The sequence below is a fragment of the Protopterus annectens genome, chromosome 8.part0 (genome assembly GCF_019279795.1).
Source record: "Protopterus annectens isolate FY-2018-M chromosome 8.part0, PAN1.0, whole genome shotgun sequence".
Taxonomy (NCBI): domain Eukaryota; kingdom Metazoa; phylum Chordata; order Ceratodontiformes; family Protopteridae; genus Protopterus; species Protopterus annectens.
In genome coordinates this window covers 582,615,166-582,642,195 of record NC_056741.1, presented here as the reverse complement: position 1 = coordinate 582,642,195, position 27,030 = coordinate 582,615,166, and positions in this window count along the sequence as shown.

Below are 27,030 nucleotides of genomic sequence, written 5' to 3'. Positions count from 1 at the left end.
TCATAAAAATGAATGCAGTTTGTTCCTTCCAGCTTCTCTGGTATAGCTAAACATCTCAGATTTTCCCTACATGCTCTGTCCTCTAATTCTATTATTTTTTTGAAGCATCTCTTCCAGTGCAGTCTCATATTCAGCCATTCTTCATTTCAACCTCTGATTTTTGCAGCTTTATCACCTCATCTGAATATCTGTTTAATGCTTCTTCCATTTTTCCTGCCTTTTGTTGTTTGTGTTGATATACTCCATCAATGTTCCATTTATTTAACCAGGTCTGTGTGCAGTTGCCTTATACCTTCCTGTAGGTTGCTAGAAGTCATGTCTGGAGGTTGCATTGCTTTTTGCTGAACAGCTGCAGAAGTTTCCCCTTTCAGTGTTTCTTCCTCACTTTTTGTAACTGATTTTTCCTAAATGATTGGTATTTTTCCCTGGCATCCATGTAGTACACATACTAGCCAGTTTCTAAAATTTACCAATAAATGCAAAAGTCTACTGGTCTTCTTGAGTTTCTGTTTTCACAATGGGAGAGTCAAGCTATTATTCAATGTGCAGCCATCTTGCAAGAACCCTCACAAAATAAACTTTTGTTCAAAAAAGTACATTGGCCTAGATGTTACAAAAAATATCATACCCTCTATATCTCTCAAAATAAATAATCTGTAGAGTTACTACATCTGTTTTTTTTTGTATTCCTGCAGGACCTCACCCACTGGCTCTACTTCATACACCCAGTCAGCCTATTTATTTCATGGGGTTGACAGCAAAACATTCCCTGGAGAGGCTGGAGCTCTCCTTCCCATTTGTTTCTCTATAGGCCAGAGTCAGGTGATAGGGAGCAGGCAGCTTAGTGGCCCTACAAGGGGGTCTACCCTTCCCTGGTGAAGTACCCCTTCCCCTCAGTGGCTGTCTGAATTCCATTGCATGCTGCCACTGCCAGAACATGCTCCCTCATACAAATCCTGTGGTATGGGCTTCTGCATAATAGCAGCATGTGCTCTCCAGACCCATTATAAGTAGATACAATACCCAGCACTCCCACTAGGTGTCAACCAAGTAGTGATCTACACTAACTCACTTTCCCTGGAAGAGTTAGCTGACAATGGCTGTTCACTCCAATCCCTCCCAGCCAGCTCCTATAGACACCTGAGACACTGTTTGATTCAAGGTCCCTGTGCCATAGTCAAGGCTTTTTCCCTCTAATCCACAAAACTGACTTCTAGAATTATCAAACTACTCCCCTCCACCAGATAGACACACACACACACACACACACACACTGGAGCCAGTTAAAAAAAAAAGATTTTTAGCAAAACATACAAAACCCAAAAGTCATCCAAGTATCACTGGCATTTTATGTGGATTCCATTCATTGAAAGTAAGCCACCAATCTTTGCATAATTCCACATAGTGGGTAGTTGTGCAATCTTTCATTCTTCTTTTCTTCTGAATTACTTTTTCCTAGTTTATTTGAACAATGCAGCAATAAAACAATTTTCTCTTTCTTCATTTTTTTCTCTTCTCTTCATTTGTATAGCCAACATTACTGTATCACTATAATCTCTACATTCTAATTTGTCCTGCCTCCCTTATACCATTTCTGTAGCTCCCTGTTTTACCTTTGATGCTCCAGAGACTTCACCTTTTCTCTCTTCATTTCTCACTGTATTCTTTTCTAGCTCTGAATATCCTGTTTTTTTCCTGTGACCTCACTGCACTCCCCAAGTCAATATCTGTACTACTTGCCACTGAACAGACACAATCGGCTGAGGGTGTAAATCCTAGTTGACTGTTATTCCTCCTTTCTGTTGTACCTATTGTCATTCCACACAAAACTCTTGCGCAGAAGCTTTCAAGATCTGTATGGCTAACTTGCAATGCATACTTTAGCTTTACTGTCCTGTTTTGGAATTAGTGAACCCTCCCCTTGATTCAAAGTCTTTTACATTAGCTCACTTATTTCATTGTTGTTCTGACCTAAATTGTGTGCATGAATACACTTAAAGCAATATTTGTCAGTGTATGCCTGCCTGTATCTGCATGAACATGTTACAAATCCCACTGTGTTATTACTTCATTGTAACAATGCCTTAATAGGGTTACTGACATCTTTCTCCATTCAAACTTATGCTGCATCTTGCAGGGAACTGTAACTAAGTGTACCACTACTGGGTGGACATTTTTTATTTCTTCACTTAACCAATTTCTCAGTTATTAGTTTCTTTCTGAATGCCACAGTATGGCATTCTTTAATTTTACTGTCTTTTTTAAATTTCTCCAAGTCTTTTGGGTTTCTAATACCAGACTGGAATGGGCCCCATTCCTAAGTCAAAGTATGATTCAAGTTCATAAAATTAGTATATTTTCAGTCTTTGATGATAGCCAGAAGTGTTCTTCGCAGCATCCGCAATGTGCCTAGTAATGACTCCTTCTGCAAGTCATATGGAGTTACATGTATCTGTAATATATCTAAGTACTACTGTAAATTATTTTTATAAGACCCATTGCTCCTACTACTATTGGAAATGTATGGGTATCCTTCTTCCATGTGACCCTTGTTTATGCCTGCAAGTCCTGGTATTTTATGACTTTGTGTCTCTCTGTATGTAAGACACTGTAGTCACTGGGTGTGGCAATTTCAATGATCAATGTTACTTTTGTCTTCTTTTCATGGACTACTATATCTGGTTTTTTCGTATCTATTTTTTGAACTGTTGGTAATGGGTAATCTCATGTGATATAAATGTCATCATTTTCTGTAATGCTTTGTGGCTCATGTTTTCAGTGTTTTTCAGCTACTTCAATATTATAATGTTTGCACAATCCCCAATGCAACAGTCTAGCCACATTATTATGCCTTTCAGTACACAGTTCTTCTGCCATTAGTATATTATAACCAACAGCAAGATGTATGACGGTTTCCAATTCTGTTTTATAAAACTTACATTTGTCTATTTCTGTCGCCTTTTGGTTTAAATTTACCTCTCCTTAACCATTCCTGTGTTTGCTACTGATCAGTATTAAGTTGTTCCAAGAGATTTCTGTACTTGCAACTGTATTTATGCATTTTCCATGTGTCTTGTCTTTTCATCTGCCCCTTCACCTTATATTCTTACTTTTGTTTTTTTGGCACATTCATTTCCTGCCTGATTTTTATCTGCTTCTGGTTTGATTGCCATTCCTGCTTGGCACTGATATGCATCTGCTAAACTAAGCAGAGAAAGTCATCTTAGAATTAATCTCCTCATATTTCAAAACTTTCACTACATTTGGGTCTTGTGAAGTCAGTAGATATGTATGCAGTCCCATGATTGCAGTTATATACATATAATCAGTTTTGATGAGGCCCATACCTCCTTCAGAATGGCGAATATATTGTCTTGGTATACACTGATTTTTATAAAATATTTGATGAACATGAAGCATCCTTCTTGTTTTCCCGTCCAACTGATCCTACACCTTTTGGGGCCAGTCAGTCACTGCAAATTGGTTTATATCTTGGAATTTGTTCCTAGATGTCAACACTGTTTTCAGTATTAATTTTAGTCTTCTAAAATATTACTTACTAAGTTTTATTCACATTTGTTCAAATATTGTTGATTCTTCATCACTTCCCAAATATTTATGCACTCCCTCTTGCTCAAGTTCTTTTATAACACATTCCTGTCCCAAACTGATGTTTTCATGATGTTGCAGCTTTCCTGCTTTAAAGGTTGCTTTGCACATTTATCAAGACCAAATGACATTCTTATATTATCTGAACAAGTTTTGTCCACTTGCAGTTGTGCTTTCAGTTCCTCATCTGATGAACTATACAGTTTTAAATGATCTACAAAAAGAAGATGAGAAGTCTTTAGACTTTGTTGTTTTCTGGGAGCCAAATTGTAGCCCTGACCTAAACTGCTGAGTGGACAGCTTAATGGGTTAAGGGCAAGACAAAAGATCAGTGGTGACAGAGTCACCCTGAAATATACCACTTTTGAATTATACCACTTTTGAATTTTTTACCATGGAATAATAATTTGTCCTTTATCATAGCTTAACTGTGAAATGGTTTGCCACTGTTTCATGGTTGCTGTAATGTAATCAATCAGTGTATGGTGCATCATATACATTTTTATGCACTTTTTATCCATGAATGTGGGATACTTTCAAATGCTTTTTTGTAGTCTATCCATGCCATACTTAGATACTTAGATTCTTCCCCTTTTTACAGTTCTCCATTATGACTTAATTTAACAACAAATGATCCTTTGTTCCATATGGCTTTCTTTTATTACCCCTTTGTTCTAGTGCCATGACTGAGTTTTTTTTCTAAATATCTATAAAATCTATCGGCAAAAATTCCAGTATATAGTTTATATGTTGTTGGAAGGCACGTTATCAGCTTATAATTTTTAGGATAGCTTGCAGGTTTGCTCTTATGTAGGAGTATTGTTTTTTCTATTGTTAATCAGGTTGGTGTCTGTTTGCGGTGCACATATAAATAATTCTTACTCATGGCTAAATCTTCATGTAAAGATGTTAATACTTTTAGCCAGAAGTTAGGTACTGCATCTAGGCTTGGGGCTTTCCAATTAGGACCGCTTTTTAACTTTATTTTAAATTTCTCTCTCTGGTGATTACTTCATCCCATTTCATATCCTGTACATTTGAACTTCTTATTCTTTCTTTTACTTCTATCTATTTAGCATCTTTGTTATGTTCCACAGGATCTTCATAGATGTTGTTGTCTTTTGGCTTTTTCCGGTTAGGGATCGCCACAGCAGAACTCTGATCTGCTAATGATTGGCAGTAGATTTTCACAAACGCCGAGGTGCCAGCTCAATGTTCAACCTTCAACAAAGGCCTGCCCATTTACGCATGTCTTTCGAATGCCCACCCAACCACAGGGAGGACATGCAGACTCCACACAGAAGGCACTCCCCACACTCCAGCCGAGAATCGAATGGGAGAACCTCTTGCTGTGAGGCAACAATGCTACCGCTGCACCACCATGGAAGTCCACAGGATCTTCATAGATAGTTCTCCAAAATGTATATATTTTGCCTTCTTTTGGTGGTGTTGTTATTCCTTTTGCCTTGTTTTTCAATTCTCTAAAAAACTTTTTTGGGTAATCAATAAATTGCTTATTTTATACTTTTCCTTTATATTTATATGCATATCTTCTAAGTTTTTGTGCCTGTGCTGGTATTTGCAATAGTGCACAATAGATTCTGATCTGTTACATTGCTTTTCATCTATTTTTTCTGAGTATTTTTCTCTTCTAACAGTGACACTTCTTGTCTTAATTGCTTTATAGTTTTCTCTATTTGATAATTCCATGATGGAATTTAATTTCTCCCCTTCTTTTCCCTTACTACCCTGTGGTTTTGTGGTAATACTTTATCTATTATTAATTTAGCTGCTTTGTAATATATCCTATTTATGTCTGTTATATCACATGAATCTCTATAAACTGTCCTAATTACTGTGTTCATTTAATTTTATCAAACTTCTAACTTCTTGGGTTTTACTGACTTTCTGTAGTCTATTTCTTTCATTGATCTTAATATGTCTGTCCATCTCTATTAAATCAAGCAACTCTTCATTTAGATTATTTTCTTCTAAACTGAGGGTGCATTCCTTGTTCTCCATTTCCTACAGGCATTCTATAGAAAGTTCCAGAGCATCTTCCTGTGCACATTCTCTTCAGTTTCATCATGTGTCATCTGTTGCACTTTCACATGGGAGCTCACTGGCCTATCACTCCACAACATTGACTGCATCAGAGTTGCCACAGTTTCCTGTTCCTTCCCTTGCTGTGCAGCTCCATCTGAATGTTTATACTGGTTTCTTATAAAAGGCTCCAAAATATCTTCATATGGCAACTAATTAGATGCTTTCTACTCCATTGGTTTTTCCTTAATTTGGGGATCTATTGCTCTACCCTATTAGAGTTAGATTTTCTACTCTAAATCCTTCATGTTGCAGGTAATCCATAACTTCAGTTTGTATTTCTTTAATTTCTCCATTACTAATCCTCTTTTTTTACTTTTCCTCTTTGTTTTCTTATTTTTTGTATTGTAAAATTTTCCATGTCTGGATGCCTTTGCCTGTATTTCTCTTCAAATATCTTTGGTGCTGCTCTTTTTGTATTGATTAGTTAGTTTTGCTTTCTCCTTTGCATAACTATTGCACCATATTAAATTTCTTTTTCTTTGCCATGTCCACTGTCTATGTGGGATGGTCTCTGAGACTTACATGAATTATAATCATAGTAGATTAAATGTATTGCTACATTCTGCTTCTTTGGTTTATTGCTAATTAACTGTTTGTTTGTTTTGTTACTGTGGAAGTTGTACTGATCTATAAAGGACACATTTAAGATATACCGCATGCTAAAGACAAAATATAGTACATAGTGTAGCATCACTGGCAGGCAATATGAAATAGAAATCAGTAATAAGTAGTTAATCATTAATGCATTGTACTTTGTGTAGCATTGAAATAGACAATTTTCAAGCAGTCCCATATATGGCATATTTAGCTAAGGGTTGAATAATCTAATACTCATATTATGGAATTAAACTATTTATTAAATAAAGTAAAGGATGTTGTACTTTATAAATTGTATTTCCTTTGTTTAACTGATTCCATTAACATTTTAAAAACTCATTTGCTGCTCACATTTTTGAAGTTTTCTGGAGGGGAAAGTCCATTAGAGTTTCTTAGAAAATTCTAGTTAAATGAATCAGTCAGCAATGACTGGCTTTTCTGGACAGGGATATGCTAGTGTAATATTACTGAAGCAAGTGTTTGAGATGCAGTGCACATTATCATTTATCTAGGGTCATATAAGGGAAATGTTATTGAGAGATGATCCATGAACTTTAGAGCATTGTCTTTAATATACATATTTGACCACTGATATTCTAAAAAATATTAGCTCATTAGCCATTATAATTCACAAGCTATTATATATATATATATATATATATATATATATATATATATATATATATATCTTAATTTCCTGCCTTTACCTATCATTAGTTCTGTTTTTATCTCAGGAGATTCTTATACTCAGATTTACTGTATTACAGCTCTCAACTGGTTCTTTAGCTACCTTACTAATTGACAACAGGCAACTAAATGGGATAATAAACTCTCCACACTCCTCCCTGTCTCTGTTGGGGTTCCTCAGGGTTCCATCCTTGGCCCTCTCCTTTTTATTATATTCACAAATAGTCTAAACACTGCCACTAAATCTAATTCTATCATTCAATAAGCTGACAACTCTACTCTTATTTGCTCTGCTTCCACACCCCAAGAACAACAAGATAAACTGCAAAAGTCATTTCTGGATTTTGAAAATTACCTAAATGAACTTCAACTCATCCTAAACCCAAACAAAGCAAAATTAATGATCTTCTCTAACAGGAAATCCAAAGCAAAACCACCTCCTCTCTCCATCTACTCCACTAATGACACTATAATAGAATCAGTTAACCAAACAAAACTACTTGGTGTCACAATTGACAACAGCCTAACATTCAATAAACACATATCACTCACAGTAAAGAAAGTTCACGTCAAACTTGATGCTCTATATAGGGCCAAACCTTACCTTACTCAAAATGCCAGACTAGCCACAGCCAGATCACACCTCCTATCTACTCTTCTCTGCTGTTCTCAACTTTTAACTAACCTGCACAAGTCTGATTTACATCTACTTGATTCCTGCTATAACAAAAATAGCAATATTTGATGCTAATATACCCAACAGGACCCATCATTGCCTTGCTCTTCAAAAATTACACTGGCTTGAATTTCCTAATCTGTTATTGCTCAATCGTCTCACCACTGCCAACTAGGGTTACCACCTGTCCCACTTTGCAAGGGACAGTCCCCCTTTGGACAGTTGTGTCCTGCAAAAAAATTGAAAAAAATGGCAAATGTCCTGATATTTCTAGGACAAAAATATTTTGCATATGTTATGTAATAGTTGCATAAAACACTTATTCTATATCTGAAACACCTAAATGTTATAAGAAACAGAATAAGTAACTAAAATGCCACAAGAATAAGCTATTATTTGGGCAAAAAGTGAAGTTCTGTCATTTGTACTGGCCTTAAGTATGTTTCGCCCTACAAAATCTGACCTTTCTCCCAAAAATGTCCCACTTTGGGCATTTGAAATGGTGGCAACCCTACTGCCAACTCCATTTTCCACAAACCTGAAAACTGCCCTGCACTCTCCAACCTAGTGCAGCTAAATACCAACTCCAGGACTCTTAGATCATCTGACAAACTTATACTCAAGGTTACAAAGTCCCATAATTACTTTGGTGACTCTCTCTTCTCCTTCAAAGTAACCAAACAGTGGAACCTATTACCCCAGAATATCTTAAAAAACATAGATCATCGTAACTTCAAAAAACTCCCAAAGGAATACTTTACTCAACAATGGCTATGCTCATGTAATACTCCTGGCTAGTTTCTCATACCTTCAATCAAATGTTTTCTATTCTGCTATCTTCTTGTCTTACTTCTACCAAATGAAAATTTCACAATGATTTTTAGTTATATATCTAATGAGTTTCATATTACTGTCTGTAATAAGGCTTAAGAAATGTAATGTTTTCTGTTTTACATTCACTTTTTTGTAAATTGTCATTGTTGGCAACTGTCAAACTTTTGTGTATATTGTTTGTATATCTTTTAAAAATGTTTGTAATCTTTTTTGTACTATTGTTATGGAGCTTATCTTCCCGGGTCTCTGCTGAAAACGGGCTACTTGCCCAGCCAGACTCTACCCGGTTAACAAATGCAAAATAAAATAAATAAATACATTTTAGTTGCTAAGAATAATTTGGGGGCCTAAAAGACACACAGTGTAGTTTTAGAAGGGATTAATTTAATGGACAAAGTTAAAAGATTAAATATTATTTTTAGATGATTTTGCCCCCATACCTCTTTACCCTCAAGCTTCTTCTTGTTCAGACAATGTCTATTCATTCCTCCTCACAAGAGATTCCACCCAGAACCAAGATGAAAGCTATCCAAATGGGGCCATCATTCAGGCAGCCATGAGGGTGCTTTGTGTTGTCACCAGCATCCCAACAATAACAGCATTTGTTGATACTTTAACCCCACCCCTTGGGTGTGGAGGTGTGCGTAATTTGCATTAGCACAGTGGCAGATAATGGTTTTACCTTGTGAATGCATGCTTCTGCACACTTGCCATGAAGGCCACCTCCAGACAACCCTTCTATGTTGCTGCCCCTCTTCCTGGGTATAGTTGCAGTGTGTATGAAGCTGGTTCCTCCCCTCCACCCATCCTCCCTACAGCTCTGTCTAGCACTTGTGCTACTAGATTGGGTTGGGAGAGTGGCCTAATGGTTAAGGTGTTTGCCTTACAAACACAAGGTGCAGGGTTTGAGTCTCACAAGGGATAATTGGCTAGGCTTAAAAAATGGCTCCCAAGGGCAGTCAACCTAGTGCTAACTTATGAACCTATAGATGAATTTGTATCGCCTGATCTGTAGTCAGGGGTTTTCCCTCTATGCCACTAGCACTGGCATTGCTAAGAAATATTATTGTCCTAATCTTCAGTTTCAGACATTGCGGTTATATACAAGCTTTCTTCTACAGACATTACATTAAAAAAAATTCTAAAAACTGTTAGACTATAAAAAACTATACTATGTTGGAGGGACGTAGAAGGATGTGGGCTCAGATCTTCTCTACAGAAATACATGATGAATGTGAAGTTTGTTTTACATAAGCAATTAAATGAATATTAACTTCTTCCATGGAATTTTTGATATGATAAAAAATTATCCATGATCTTCATCGCTCTGCTCATGCTTTGAACTTGATGGGATTTTCAGATGTATCTTCCTGCTAGTATTGTGGTAAGCCTGAAACCAAAGACATTCATTGTTGGTAGACTTATTCTGTGGTCTAAGTCTGGTGGGTTCACACAAAGCTTATATTAGAAATTATACAGTGTAAGGTAACTAATATTCAAAAACATGCATGTTGGTTGACTCGACCAGTCATCATACCTGTTGTAAATCAGACATTATCCACAGAAGGAAATCCAGCTGCTACACTGTCGTACACAGAAATGAATAGAACAGAAATGTCCCCTAACATACAGAAACTTGCAATGATGTAAAAATGCCTATATAGCAGAAACTTCCTAACAGATATGCCATTTTAGGTCACTGGAGATTTCTTGTGAGTCAATGAGCATTTCTGTACTGTTATTGTTGTACTTTTTCTGCATATCAGGCCGTGCAGTTAAAGTAACGTACAAAAAATTCTCAGATACAATGTCATTGCTTAAAAAATAGCCATTTATTTTTTTTAATAATAGGTTTGTATAATAGAAGTAATCCACTCTTTTGTGAGGGTAATGCTGTTTTACCCATGGACATCTAATTTGTTTGATCACCCAGACTTTTCTCTTGTGATTAAACCATGCCAGCCATAGACAAACCAGCATTACCTATGCTCAGTCATGGATTATTTGCTATAAACAATATTTTGGAAAATAATCACTTTCCATCCAGACAGCTTATAATTTATCTTCCTTGATAATGCTGTAAATATATCAAACAAACAAAAATGAGAATTTTACCTGGCCACAATGGCCATTAAAAAGCTTCTTCTAGCTGAAAGTAAATCTAAACCTTTATAAAACTTTCCTGAAAGGCAGTGGTGGGATTGTTTTGTTGCTGTTTGTATTGTGACGACCCACCACTGCCAACCAGTAATCAAGGAGTCTCAGTCCTCACCACTGGCAACAGTGGGGAATGTTCACTGGGAGGAAAACAGGTACAGACATAGTATTTCCAGATGCAGCTATCTGCATCAAGTGCAATTTCACAGTCAGTCTGGGGCTGGTTTCTCCTGCCCAAGTAGCTGACACACGCATTCTTTGAGGTTTGATTTACAAACACACACACCTGAGAAAGGCTAGCACATGTTTACTAGCTATGTCCCCTTCTGCCCAGACTATAAGGTAGTTACCACTGCCACCAATCACTCCTTTTCAACTACTTTAGGACCCTTAACAAAGGGTGTCCAATTTTACTCTGCAATATTAATATTAATACAAATGGTAGTTTGACCAAGAGCAAGGCTATTAGGGGTGACCAACACAGTGTCACCAAATAAATATGTAAGTACTCTCAAAACTTAAATATCTATACAAAGATCAGCCACAATGAAAGGTTTAATGTATTTAATAATAAATAATAAAAGAACAAGACAATACTAAATATATATTCACAGTGACATCAGAGTTCAAAACCACAGGAAATATTTAAAATAACATTACAGTACACGGTCACACAAATAAAGAAAAACAAAATCTAAACTAAACAATCCAAACTCTAGGACTTCATCAGATAAAACCTTTTAAAAATTCCTTTATTTTATTATTATTCATCATCAATGTAAAATAAAATCATCATCATTATTTTATATTAAATAAGTTTCCTATCTCATTAATATTAATTCTAAAAAGGAATTTTCACAAAGGGAACTTACAGATATAAGAAATGCTTTAAAATGAATTAATCTTTTTAAATATTCTTATAATTGATTTAACATTGTGTAAAACATCATTGGGAAAGTTCATTTGTTTAAAATTTAACCTTAAAAATGTGTATACTAAAGAGACTTCAATACAATGCCCTCTAGTGTCCGAAACCTATATGACATATTAGTTCAACCTTTGATTTACTTTTCACTTTTTGTATGTATGTAATGTCCTTTATAACCCTTATATGATTCCTAACCATCAATTTCATATATCTATTAAATATAACTATATAAATTAAATTATTCATTGTATTAAAATTAAATATATATAAATATATAAATATTGGTAAATAAATATATAAAATTTATAAGATATTTAAAATCCTTAAAATTAATATTAGCATGTAAATTTATCTTATAATCCCAGTGAATGTGACTTAAACCTTATTGGCTTTCACTTTTAATATAGGTCCTATGGATATCCAGGTCTTTTACATGCATCCAAATAGACCTGCCACCACAATTCCCTGCTTTCTAGTATCTCCTCCCACAAACCTCCCCTAACATCCTGTTGTACTTGTTCCAACACAAAAAATAAATATTTTGCTCCCATACAATTCTTAAAGTGCCTATATAGTGCATTGGTTTTTCCAATGTCATATATGTGCTCATATAATTAAATCTGTCCTTACTTTTTATTAATCTCTTTCTACTTTCTATGAAAATTTCTTCCTTGTTCATAATGTATGGACATTGTGCACATCACTTAAATGTTCCCACAGTTTTTTATATTTTCCATTTCCTTCTAATTTCCTCTTGATGTTAGGGGGGTTTCTATAAGTCACTTGAGGTATCATGTTTTTAATCTCTTCCAGGTCTGTAATGGCAGAAAATCTCTCCCATTCTCTCTTAAATATCTGCTTAACATCTTTGTTTAAGGTATTAAACTCAATAATTAATACTTTCTCATTTGTCATTCCTTACATCTTTTATTCCTCTTATTGGTTGAAATTTATTTTTTCTACCTATCTCGACCTCCTCTCTTATTATACTCACAAACTCTGCCGGGTAACCCCTCTCTAAAAACATTGTTTCTAATTTGTTGCATTCTTGATGAAAATCATTTTCATCACTTGTCATCCTGGAGCCTCTCACTTAATTGGCCTTTTACAATATTTTTCTTACAATGATTTGGATGAAAACTATCATAATGCAAGTAAGAATTACAGAATGTGTCTTTTCTAAACACTTTAGTTTCAAATTTTCCATTTTTCTTTTAAATTTCCACATCCAAATAATTCATAACTTTTGCATTCATTACATAAGTGAACTTTAGATAATTAGTAGTTTGATTTATGTAGGTAAAAAATTCCTTGAATTTTTCTTCACTTCCTATCCAAAATATCACTATGTCATCCAAAATCTATGATAAAGTGACCAATATTGTCTAAATGCAGAATTAGTTATATATTTCTCTTCCCATTTGCCAAGAACTATATTGGGGCACAGGCTGCCCCATTGAGACTCCTGAAATCTGTTTGTAATATTCTCCATTAAACATTAAATAATTATATTTCAAAATGGAGTCCATTAGGGTCACTACAGTTACTTTGTCTTCATGGGACAGCTTCCTGTCATACACTTTCTTCAAATAATTCCATACCTTCAACATGTGGTATACTAGAGAAGAGGTCTATAATGTCTATTGTGACAAAAATTATTTCTTCTTTGTATATATTTGTAGAGAGTTCTCTTAAGAAATCCCATGAATCTCTTAAAATAATTTCATTATTCATCCATAGGTGTTTGACTTTGTTATCCACATATTTAGCTAATGGGGTAATTTTTGCTCCTTCTGCTGAAACTATTGGCCTTAAAGGGGGATCGATCTGATTCTTATGAATCTTGGGTATGCCCAACATTGTTGCTACCCTTGGCTTCTTTACCTCCAAATATTTATAAGTTCTAATGTCAATAGCTTTGTCCATTAATAAATTTTCTAGTACCATATCAATTTTCTTGTATGCTACTGCCAACTCATTTTTAGAGGCTATCGAATATTTTCTTTCATCTAAAAGTATAGAATACATTTTAGTTTCATACGTAGTGTTCTCCATAATAACAATCCCTCCCCCTTTGTCCGGTTTCATCACCCTTACTTTGGAATTCTCCATCATTTCATTCAAAACTTTCCATTCCTCTTTCTTCATATTAGTTATATCTATATCTAAATCTAAACTAAGCTTTACTATATTCCTGACTGTATCTAAGATAGTTACTATACCCTAATAGCTTACTTAGAGCAAGGCATATGTGGTGAATGTTTCTCCTTGTTGTTGTCAGGTCCAAGACAGAATGCAGAATGCTCTCTCTGTAAGAGACTTCTCAAAATAATATCTAAAATATTGCTAATGAGATAGCTTGCAGAATATAATTTCTGGTAATTTGACTTCTAGTTCTCATGCCACTTGCTGGCAGCTGGTAGTATTTAGCATCTGCCTGTAAAAATACCCAGACAAGGACTTTTGCTCAGATCTTTGGCAGGTGCTGGAAGTCATAAAACAATTGCATTCCTTCATGCTTCCAAAGTAGGCAATTAGTTCACCCCAAAGACAATATAGAAAGCTTCCTAGTACAGACTTTGTGTCTCTGGCTGCATTGAAACATCTTTATTGCCTAGCCTATAAAGTGATTTAATTTCAGAAATTTATCTAAAGTTTGCTGGACTAAGGTTATCCCACTGGTTTCCTCTTTTAACATATGTATTTAAACAGTTACAATAGCTCATGTGCATTTCTGTTCTCTTCCAGTAGGGCACACTGTGGGTACATTTTAAGCATAAGCACTTTACAAATACCTTTTCAACACAAACATCTGTACAAGGCAGTTTGATATACACATGACATACAGTTCTAATACATTTGTAACACAAGCATCTTGTATAAATTAGTTTGATATTCACAAATGACATATACGTATTTACAGAATTCCATCTAGCTGTGCTGGCATTACCTCCTTTTGTCACATCTGTAATTACAAATTATCAGGTGCTCAAATCTACAGAGTTTTTAAGCATTCCTGTTCTTTCATTGCCCTTTTTCTCATTTTTCTTGTATGTAACCTTATGTCTATTTATCCATACCTCATATATGAACCTTCTACATTTTATCCAATTTACACCGCCCCATTGTTTTTCTTTTATCACATATTAGCATTTTATGAAGTTATCATACAATTATGGTTGTAGGGGTTACATATTATTTTTTAACATTTTCATTTGAATCATGGGTTGGCACACTGGCTATAAAATGATATGCTCTGTTGTGCATTTCTTAACTATTATGTTTCGCAAGATTGCAAATGTGTCGTTTTGACATATGGAAAGTGCAGCATTGATAAAAACAGAAAACAAATTCAGTAGCCACTTAGATATTACTTTTACAGCTGTATTTGTTTATTTACCATAAAGTTTTATACTCTGTGGGACAAAAGATACCAGTTTTGCATTTCGTCCACATGAACTGACTCTTTTTGAAATGTGGGCCCATTATGTTACTTCTGGTAACACTTACTCTGTTGTGCAATGACATTTCATAATAATTGCTCAGTCTAGGGAACTAATCTTCCGATGACCAGAACTGTATCACAAATGGTGAGCAAAAAGTTTGTGAAGGCCCTGCCACATTAGCAATGGAAGTAAAAATAGCTTTTCTAAATAATGCCTCTGATCATTAAATTTAAATCACTTTAAGTTTCCAAGTAATAACTTCTAAGACTTCTGTTTGTGCTATGACTTGCTTCCTCTCATTTCCGTTTCTGATTTCAGTTCTACATATGAATATAAAGATGTCATTTGCATTATGAAAACCAGTCTGTCACAGGTTCTCTCTTCTCACTGTGATTTGCCAACCTTCCGAAATACTAGTCATGACTCATTCAATAGTACCGATGAACTATTTAAGGTCTGAGGCAATCCTTATTGTCTTACCTGTGTGTGTGTGTGTGTGTGTGTGTGTGTGTGTGTGTGTGTGTGTGTGTGTGTGTGTGTGTGTGTGTGTGTGTGTGTGTGTGCGTGTGCACTCGTGATTGTACTTTGCATACAAACATATGCATAGTTCCAGGCACAGTAACAAAATATGATGAGAAGGCACTTTTTTGCACAATTATTCTTCTTTCCTTAGAAATGCTCATCTGTAGTTTATACAAAGTTCCTAGTTCCAAACCCAAGAAAAAAATAAAGTTCAAAAGCTGCAACCTGAAAAGGAAAATTAGTTAATTCACATTGCTGCATTGTTCAGAATCTGTCAGGCAAAAGAAATAATATAATATACTAGCCACTGCTGAATAGATGATGGGAAATCTTAGTGACATAGCAGGCTATATCCTTGAAGATCTATTTCTGAAAGTGCATTTTTTTCATGTCAGTAGATTTCTGGCTAGAATAATTCACATTGGCAAACATTACAACTTTCTAAGAGATGTAATAGTTTTCTTAGTGTTAAAAATTAATGAAATTGTCAACATGTAAATACTCCTCCTTGCACATTTACATACATATCCACAATACACAAATGAATAATTTTTAATAAATCCTCTATAACAAACAGATTTTGCATCTGTATAACCATACAAAAAAACTCTTTTGTCAGTGGCATGAAGTCTGAAAACAGCTCCATGCCAACAAGCGTTCTTATGGTCTGGTACACACACACACACACACACACACACATACTCTCACACGGGTGTGCATGCGTACATGTATATGCATATGGAACTGGTGCACAGATGCAAGTATATAGTTGCGTCATGGGCTATGTGTATATGCACACATTTTAAATATGAATCATGCTGTTGTAAGGCATGGCATTTACTTTAAGCTAGTGTTACCTGCCAGCCAAATTGTAGAACTATATTCATCTGTTAGAATACTAAATATACCCCCCTTTTGATATACATTGAAACCCTTTCATGAAAAAAATAAATCGCTTACATTATGAAATAGCCCTCCCCCCCAAAAAAAGTGCATTGGTAGTTTGAATTGCTTTTTTTCTCTCATGCCTGACATCATTGTTGTTGTGACTGACTATCTCACTGAGTCTAAGACCAAAGATGCACCAGAGACTCAGTGAGTCAATGACAAACTGCTGCTTTCTTCCATTTAATTAAAGCCCTACGAAGGAGGAACTAATATCAATGGTTAATCAGGAGAAAGAGATGTAAGTGCAAAAAGGTGCTTATTTACATAGACAGGGATGGGGTGGAAAACAAACCCTATATTATTAATTTTGTGTCACTTTAATACCACAAAGTTACCAGTTCGTTCTTGGATCTTTAACTCTACCTAAGCCTGAGCCAAGTTTCTAATCATGCTAGAGATGGGCTTGAGACAGTTTGGGCTAGTGTAGTAATACTAACTGGGTGTAGTTTTCTGCCTGTGCCTTGTTCTGACTTTTTTGAAGAGTCTTTACATCTTGTCTCTTTCAGTCCCTATGCATTACTCATTATTCCATTTTATAATTTCTGAGAAAGGAAGGCTATTGGTAACTTTATCCTTTCAGTCTGTACACTATGCTCATGTGTATAGATGAAGAATAGAAAACAGAATGAATGGTAATGTGAGAGCTTTGTTTCAGGATTAACTTCTCATTTTATAACTACAGTCTAGTACAACACTTGTTGCATTGCCCATGCTGTTCCTATCCACTGGTCAGTCTTCCGATCTTCTCTACCTTCAGTTGTAACATGTGAACAAGATCAAAACATGCTTAAACTCCTCTACTTGTAAAGGGAAGTTCAGTGTTTGTATCCTTAGTTCTTTATAATGGTTATTAAATAAATACTATCGGCTTGCAGTGCTTTGCCCACCATGATCTTTAAGAACACTTTTAGATTCTTTACTTGTATGATTGACATCAACTGTCTTGTTAAAAATAGTTTTGCTTGACTTTAGTATATCTTTGTTGTGTTTTGTGAATACTAACCAGAAATTCCTGTTTAGCATTTATTTTTACCTTGCACTGTTACTGTTGTGTTACGTTCTCTCTCCTTGTTAAATCTTGACATTCCTCTCTTAGTTTTCTTATATTTTCTAGCGCACATTGCTCATTTACATAGTGAGGTAAGGGCAGCGGGTGGGAAACAAGCCTATATTGTCACTTTATGGTTTTTTAATAACAGATAATGCTTGGCTCCTTCTTGGCTCTCTATGTTCACTGCTGTGACCCTGACCAAAGTTGTCTCCCTTTTTAATAAAGTTTGTTGCACTTTACTAAGTTTTCTTGCCTTTTCTTCTTCTACTTGTTTTCTTTGCCTTGGTCCTAATGTATTTCCTTATATCTCCCGACTTCTCTCACTTTCTTCTTCACCTTCCTTCTCAACTCTTGAGAATCATAGCAACTTTTCCTGTTACTTTGTTTGAAATGTTGTTATCTGACTAAAGGGCACTTTAGATTTTCTTCAATATTTCACCACCTTTTCCTCAGACTGTTTTTTGTACTGATTGCTTGAGGCTCACTCCAATTCTACTAAAGTGAACACTTTTAAAGTTAAGCACTGTTATTATTATAATATTGTTTGACTCTATGTCTGTATTTGCCATGGGTCATACTTGTTTCCATTTTATTCTAGAGGGCTGCATGTGAGATCCTTCCTCATCTTGACCTGAGAATATTAAGTCTAAGAGCATGCCTTTCTTTGTGGGGTACACCAAAGAATGCCTAAGATTTGTCCAACGCAGGGCTTTGAGCATTATTTCTTCCTTTATGTGCTTACAGCTGAGGTGCTGCAACTAACATATGGCATATTCATCTCTTCTCTCCTTCAGAAGTGTCTCATGCTTTCCTTATTGTCATTGCAGTATTCATTTCCTTTTTCTGGTATTAAGTTTGTAAGCAAAATCTATGCAAGCTATGGTGGTGCTTGCTGCCTCCAGGGTGATCCACAAATCATCCTCACGCTTACCTCTTTTCACTGAATCCCTGTCTTATGTGAATGGTTCCTTCCTGTGTGCCATGCTTCCTGTCCTTCCTGCCGAGTGCATACCTTGGTACATTGACATTCTAGATATAATTGTGTGCATACCAGCCTTTGTTTGATTGACTGCCAAGATATCCAAGCCTCATTTTTCTGTTTGCACAGATTCAGGACACTGATCTCTTCATGAGATCTAGGACTCTTCTTTTCATATCATGCTTCCTGCTATGGTTTAGTGTATTTGCATTTTTACTTTTTCTCCCTGATCTCTCTGACACATTGACTACTAGTTTATTGTGGGTAGGTGGGATTTCAGATTCTCATATTACCCCTTTGTACCCCCTCCTTGACTAGTATAAGTATGTGATATGGAAGTACTTAAGTCTATTAGCTGAACTGCCTTCAGAATAGATGCAAACCATCTTAGAAATACTATCCTGTATGCCTTTCCTGATTCTCTGTTCAACTGTATCTTGTGCTGTGATGTGCTTTGCCTTGCTCCTGATTTAATTTACTTGTTTGCTTATTTTTTAACCAGGTAAGTGGGATGGCTTAAGGACTCTTTTTAGCCGTAGCCTTTCACAGAAGCAAAACAACCACATCATCATAATACAAGTACACAAGTTACACATAATACAATGACAAGTAGGATTTCTAATACAAAGACATTGTCATAGGACCTGTACATAAACTGTGAATAGTAAAGTCAGTATACAACTACATAAGTTATATGTAATACAATTGTAATATAACTACACTGTCATAGAATGAGTGAACAAGTTATGCATAGTTCTTGTGATGCCCCTGCACTGGCCCAGTAATCAAGGAGCCTCAATCCTCACCAATGGCAACAGCTAGGGGATGTATAAACTGGAAGGATGACAAGTACACACACAATAAAGTGCAATTTCCCTTAAGAGCACACAGAGACTAGTCAGTCAGGGGCTGGTTTCTCCCTCTTTCTCCAGATACCCAATACGACTCCCCACTGGCACAGCTATAGAGTTGAGTCCATAGCCAGGGTTCCAAGTCAAGTCCTCCCAACACTCTCTCTGTCCAACCAGTGCTTCATGTCCCTGCCCAAGTAGCAGACACACACACACACCCACTTTGAGATTTGATTTATACTCAAACACACACCTGGTTAAGGCTGGCACAAGTTTACTAGCTATGCCCCCTTCTGCCCAGACTATAAGGTAGTTATCACTGCCACCAGATCCCCTGATCAGCTACTTTAAGGCCCATACCAAAGGGTGTCTAATCCTACTGTGCAATGTTACTATTAATCCAAATGGTAGTTTTGACCAAGAGCAAGGCTATTTAGGAGTGGCCTGTACAGTGTCACCAAATACATATGCAAGTACTCTAACAGTTTAAATATGTATCACAAATATCAGCCACAAAGATAGGTTTAAATGTATTTAATAATAAATAATACAAAAACAAGACAATACTCAGTAAATCCAACACAGTTACTTCAGAGTTCAAAATCACAGGACAGTCTCAGATAAATAAAGAAAACATCTAAACTAGTCTTTACTATATTCCTATCTGAGCCTAAAATTAGTTACTATGCCCTAAGAACTTACTTACAGAGTAAGGCAAGTGCAGATGGTGATGATGAGTGGATGTTTCCAGGTCAAAGACAAAATACAAAATGCCCAGTCTCTCTTTGAGAGAGTTCTTAAATTAATATCAAATATTACTGCTGGGTTAGCCTGGATGACATCATTTTTGTCACCTGACTTCAGTTCTCAGGCTAAAACAGAAACTAATAGAATTTTAACATCTCTGTGTTAAAAATACATATCTCTCAGATGTTTGCAGATCCTGGAAGTTGTAAAATAATAAAACACTTTACATTTTAAACCTAGTAATTACTTTTCTTTCAAGACAATAGAAAAACGTCTAACTCTAGACATTGTGTCTGCTTCTGCACTGAAACTGAGAGATAACATCTCTTGTTTATGGCCCAGCTATAAAGTAACTTAACCTCAAATATTCTTAATTTTGCAGGTTAATCTTCTATGTTCCAGCAGGGTATGCTGTGGTTGCATTCTTGAAGCTCAGTATATAACATACAGTTCTATATAAATCATATCAATATTCACAAATGACATAGAATTATTTACAAAATTCCAGATAGCTGGGCTGGCAGCATGATAGGTCTAATGCAACAACAATACAGCTTTGCAATACATTGGCTTGTCAGCTTTACAATATCACAAGGCTTACACATTGACGTTAGACAGGGTGGCCACTGTAGTGAAGTGGTTAGCGTTGACGCCTCACAGCAAGAGGTTCTCCGGTTCGATTCTTGGCTGGGCTGCCTTCTGTGCAGAGTCTGCATGTCCTCCCTGTGGTCACGTGGGTTTTCTCCGGGTGCTCTAGTTTCCTCCCACATCCCAAAGACATGCAGTAGGTGGATTGGACACTCTAAATTGGCCCTAGGTGTGAGTGTGTGCATGTGTATGCCTTCTGTGGAAGGTTGGGTGCTAGGCTGGCAACTCGACACTGTAAAACTCCACTGCCAATCATGAGCAGACAGATGATCCACTGTGGTGACCCCTAACCGGGAAAAAGCCAGAAGAAGAAGAAGACATTGAAGTTAGACAAATAACATATCTGACAAGGTTACTTTAAAAGCTTTTTTCTTTAAGATTTCTCACCAGTTCCATGTCAGCTAGGATACATACTGCCAGACAGACAATGACAACAAGCTTCATCTATATACAGGCCATTCATCCATGCAAAAGACTTGGTCCTGTCCACACCAGCAAAGCCATCTCACAGGTGCATGACAATTTGGAGTACTTTCCCACTAATGTAGCTCTACTTCTTCTATCAGGTACTGTGGTTCTAACCATATATCTATATTTTTTCTTACTTTGGAAGTTCTCTGCCAACCTCTTCTGGATCTTTGTTTCTCAATAAAAAATGCCATCCTCTGGCTTTGTTACTTGTGTCACCAAAGAAGAACCATGCAGCGCACATCTCTCAAAAGAAATGTGAAGATGAACAGCCGGATACCTTCTCTGTCCTGCCACCTTATTTTTCCATACCTACCATGGTTCAACTGTTTTTCTTTCTTGGTGATGTTTTCATTTTGTATAATAATGGTGACATAAAAATTAATCCTAATGACTACATAGAGGATAAATCACAGGACAATGTCTTCTAGAAGACTTTTAAAGCTTAAAACCCTCCTAATGTATCTGGTTTTAAGGCTGCATGCAAACTCTGAGTTTTCGATGGACACATACAGACATACACATGCACACAGACATATGTATGTGCACACCCCCCAGTAAGGAAACCTCCTTAAAAAACTTCTCCAAAGCCAACTTCATGCTACTGAAGTCAGAAGTGACAAACTTCATGCAGATGGGATCTTTAAGTTCGACTGCAGAATCCTACACTAAAACACTATACGTGCACATCCACTCGTGCATGAATCGTGCCATCCCAAATAGAACCAAGATGCACTTCTCCAAAAAAAGGAAGCCAATCTGGTGGTCCCCTGCTATAAACAAACTATACAACAGAAGGAAGAAACTGTTGCAGAAAAGAGGAAAATCCCAGGATGCAAAAAACTCCCTCACCATCCTCAGTAAGTAGCGGAGATCCCTCATAAAATCCTCAAAAGCTAGTTACGAAAATAAAATTGCCAAAGATTCCAAAGACAACCACAAGGCATTCTATAGTTATGTCAAGAATCTAAATGGCAATGCTCAGATCTGCTCTGAGCTACAACAGAATGGCATTAAATATACTGATCTCAAGGATATTGCCAATATCCTGGCAGATCGATTTAGTGCCAACTTCACCCCCCTCTCACCCCCTAAAGGGCCCATCTCAATACCAAAAGATTGCCAAATTCCGGTAATCATGGACACACAGGTAGAAACTGCACTCTCCAAAGCTAAGAATACAGCATCTATGGGACCAGATGACATCCCAGGCTGTGTACTACATGAACTACAAAATGAACTGGCACCTCACCTAAGTGTCATGTTTAATCATAGCCTCACCTCAGGCTTTGTGCCCACTGAGTGGTGCACAGCTACAGTTATCCCGCTCCACAAGGGAGGATCCACCTTGGATCCCAGCAACTACCATCCCATCAGTCTGACAAGCCTGATCTGCAAGGGCATGGAATGCATTATCATGGAACTTATAAACAAAGACACTGGCAACCTTCAAACACTGGACCCCACCCAGTTTGGGTTTGTGAAGGGTCGATCTTGTCTCCTGAATCTGATTGACTTCTTCGAATCAGTCTCCAGAGCTGTGGACGAGGGTAAGGCAGTCCACACAGCCTATCTGGATCTTGCCAAGGCCTTCAACACCATCCCCCACTCTGGAATCGTAGATAAACTTACTAAGCTGGGCATAAATCCCCTAGGTCACTCGATGGGTTAACTGGCTTACTGACAGAACCCAGACTGTAAAAGTAGCCGACTCCAAATCCAGCTCCAGACAAGTGGAGTACCTCAGGGTTCAGTCCTGGGACCACTCTTGTTTGGCATCTACTTCTCTGAAGTACAGGCCAACACTAAGGGACTCTGGCTAACAAAGTTCTCAGATGACTGCAAACTGGGAGCCATTACTGAATCCCCAAATGATGTGGATATTCTACAAAAGGGCCTTACAGAAACAGATGCCTGGTGCCAGAGCCATGGGCTCAAGCTTAATGACAAGAAATGTATAGTTATCCCGTTTGGAAAAAAACATGTACCCATGAATTACCACATAGGTGGCAGGACACTAAACATCGAAAGTGTGATGAGAGACTTAGGGACACAGGTGGACAGTGGTCTCACTTTCGATAACCACATCGCCACAACAGTCAGGAAATCCTTCTATGTGGCACACCTCATCACTAAGGGCTTTTCATCCAGAAAAAAGGAGGTCATTGTCCCACTGTACTCATCCCTCATTAGACCCATTATAGAGTATAATGCCCCGTTTGGTATGTACCTCACAAGACATCTGCAACAGCTGGAAAGGCCGCAGAAATTCCTCACTAAAAGAATTACAAGCCTAAAGCCGATGCCATATGCTGACCGTCTAAAAAAACTCCAGCTATACTCTGTGGCATATCGTCTATTCAGAGGCGATCTCTGCTTAACATACAAGGCCATGTCAAACCCTGATCTGTTGGACATGCTCCACTTAAAGAAATCCCAATCCCTCAGAGCCACATGCTCCAGGGATCTAAACCTTGTCATCATAACGAACAAAACATGCTGGAGGGATAGGTTCCTGACCCAGAGACTCCCCATACTCTGGAATAGACTGCCCATACATGTCAAGAAGAGTGCCTCATTGGCCCGCTTCAAAAGGAACCTTGATGATTGGATGGGAGATAGGTAATTCACCCTGTGGATCATGTCAGTCGCCCTGCTAGACAGGGGTCCAGAGAAGTAAATACTGTGGGAAGAAATATCCAGGGAATTGTTATGGCTAGGCTTGCATAGGCCCTAGGGCCGATTGCGTAGTACCAACCTATGAACCTATGAACCTATGAACACACGTATGTGTATACTTAAGCATACATACATCATACCTCTCAACCTCTAAGTGCAAGAAATCTGGACAAAGCCTAAAATAATGTGGGGGGGGGAGGCCCAAGATAGGGACAGATTTTAAATATTGCTCTTATAAACTTTGAAAGTTGCTGAAATAACAGGTTTGTGTTAGCATGCATTTTTTGAAGGACATAAAGTCTGAAACTTTACATCACTGTCATTATTTGGTGACTTCAATCCTCAGTGATTTTCTAGAAAACCACAAATTTTATGAAAAATAGTCAAAAAATATGAGGCAAAAATTTGGACATTCTGTGAAAATTTGGACAGCTGAGAGGTATAACATAAATGAACATCGAATAGTGTTATGCTTGCCAGAAGTAAAAATAGATGTGAGGCAATTCTTGGATCATCTTAATGTAAGGAAGTATGGATCTGCTTTTATACATGTTGGTACAAATAATCTCATCCGCAAGGACTTTTTCGGACTATTAGCAAGAGACAGCCCTCTTAGATAGTATAGCTTGTACTGAATTTAGGACATATTTTTCACAAATCACCTATAGAAAGCATAGTCAGGCCATCGTGAATGACATGATTTTTTGGGTAAATACCTACATGGAAAAAATGCCCTGTTTTAAAAAAATGGAAATGTGTAGAGCATCCAAGCCTAATTTTGGGCACACTTGTGTTTAGACAGGATGCCATACATTTGTCAAGATCAGGGAAGAAAACGTTTGCAGCAGATATTTTGCAATATTTGACAAACAACAGACAGGATTCTTTCCAGTTCGAAAAGTTAACAGTTCACAGACAGCAACATTTGATGTTGTTGGAGTATATAGAGCACCAAAGACAAGTGCAGATGACCTAGAGGAATTCATACATTTCTTGCATGAAACACAGGAGGGAAGAATAATTTTAGCTGGGGACTTAAATTTACCAGAAGCAGACTGGAATAATATTGATTCAACAACATTAGCAAGAAAATTATTCACAACATATATTCAGGAAAAGCAATTGCTTCACATTGTAAAAAAAAAACTACCAGGGGGTGGAACATACTAGACATTGTTTGTATTCCTAAAGAAATTACTGTTACTTTTACAACCATTGATGTGCAGTGATCATGGGGTTATAAAGGTTAATTTGTTGCTAGATAATTCTACCAAACTAAACCAATGCACAGAAGGTTAATTACAGATTATATGGAATCAAAACAGCCACTATGTAAAACTAAATGGAATGAGGTATTCAGTGGAAAAACTGATAATGGAATGTGGAAAGTTTTGAAAGAGAAATTGTTTGAGTGCAAAAATATAAAAAAATGTTTAACATCAGGATCTAGGCATACAGCATCAAGGGGATATATTTCCATAAGAACAAGATACCTGATTAAGGTGAGAGACAAAAAATATAAGAAATGGAAGAGAGGACAAACAATGACTTTGGAAACCGAAATAAACAAGTTGGACAAACAGATTAAATGATAAGATCAAGAAAAATTTGAAGAAAATTTATATAAAGATATTGAGCATAATAGGAACCATTTTATAGATACATAAGATGTGGAAGGAGTAAAGACATACAAATTGATAAACTGTACAGATTCTAAAATTTATTCTCAGACACAACAGATTATAGATATATTTACAAAATCTTATGCAAAACAGTTTAGCTCCACAAAAGGAGTGATAAGTTATTGTAGTGACATCCAGGTAACCCCAGATACTGGAATCAAATTATTTTATACTGAAAAAGAACTGTGCAAACTGGATCCAAACAAAGCACAGGGAGGAGATGGAATTAGTAACAATGACCTGAGAACACTTCAGCAAGGACTTACGATACCATTATATCTGTTATTCACTTGGTCATATAAATATGGGGAGATTCCTCAAGATTGGAGACATGTGCTTATTAAACCTGTCTTTAAGGGAAAGGGGACTAGGACAAACCCAGAGTCATATAGACCCTTAAGTCTACTTTCATGCTGTGGAAAAATAATGGAGAAGGTAATATTGGATAAGTTATTGTCAGAATTGGATAGGTTGGGACTTGAAACCATATATCAGCATGCGTATGTTGAAAATAGATCTATTACCACATGTAATAGGATGTTCTATAACAATATAATAACAGCTATGCATGCAAAATTGTGTTGTGATGTAATTTATATAGCCTTAACTTCAGCATTCGACAGAGTAATACACAAAACACTGATCAATAAATTAGAGCAACTAGGTATTGATGTACTCTTGATAAGATGGATAGCTGCATGGCTTACAAATAGGACATAGCAAGTATCATACAGCAACTGGACAGGTGAAATCCTTGGTTACAGCCAGGGTGTCTCACAGGGCTCTGTCTTAGGCCCTTACTTCTTTAGATTGTATCTTCCAGACCTAACTTTTTCATCTGAGGTATTCTACAGTATATATGCAGACGACCTGAAATTGGGCAAACTGACTACATGTGTTACAGATAAGGCATGCCTGCAAAATAATTTGACTAAATTGACCATTTGGGCACAGAAGAATAATATGCTAATAAATACATAAAAAAATAAGCATATGAGATTTAGGAGACATACATTGTAAGGTGAATATTTAATACAGCACACAGTGATTGAAACTGTAGACTCATTTAATGATCCAGCTATGAGTTTTTCTAATCGTATCAACCAATTGGTTAATGATAGTTATAGAATTATAGGTTATATAAAAAGATTTATAAAGTCTAGGAAATTAGAAATGATCGAGTCATTGTTTGTTAGTTACATTAGACCCAAACTTGAATATGAAATAACAATATGGATACCCTATAAGAAAACAACCATGAGTAAACTGAAAGAGTACAGCAGAAATGTAACAAGGGCATCCATGGATGTGAAGATGTAAGTTATTATGAAAGACTAAAATATCTGAACTTGTATAGTGTCTGTTATAGATATCTGTGAGGAGATCTTATTCAGGCATAGAGGGCATTTAGAGAC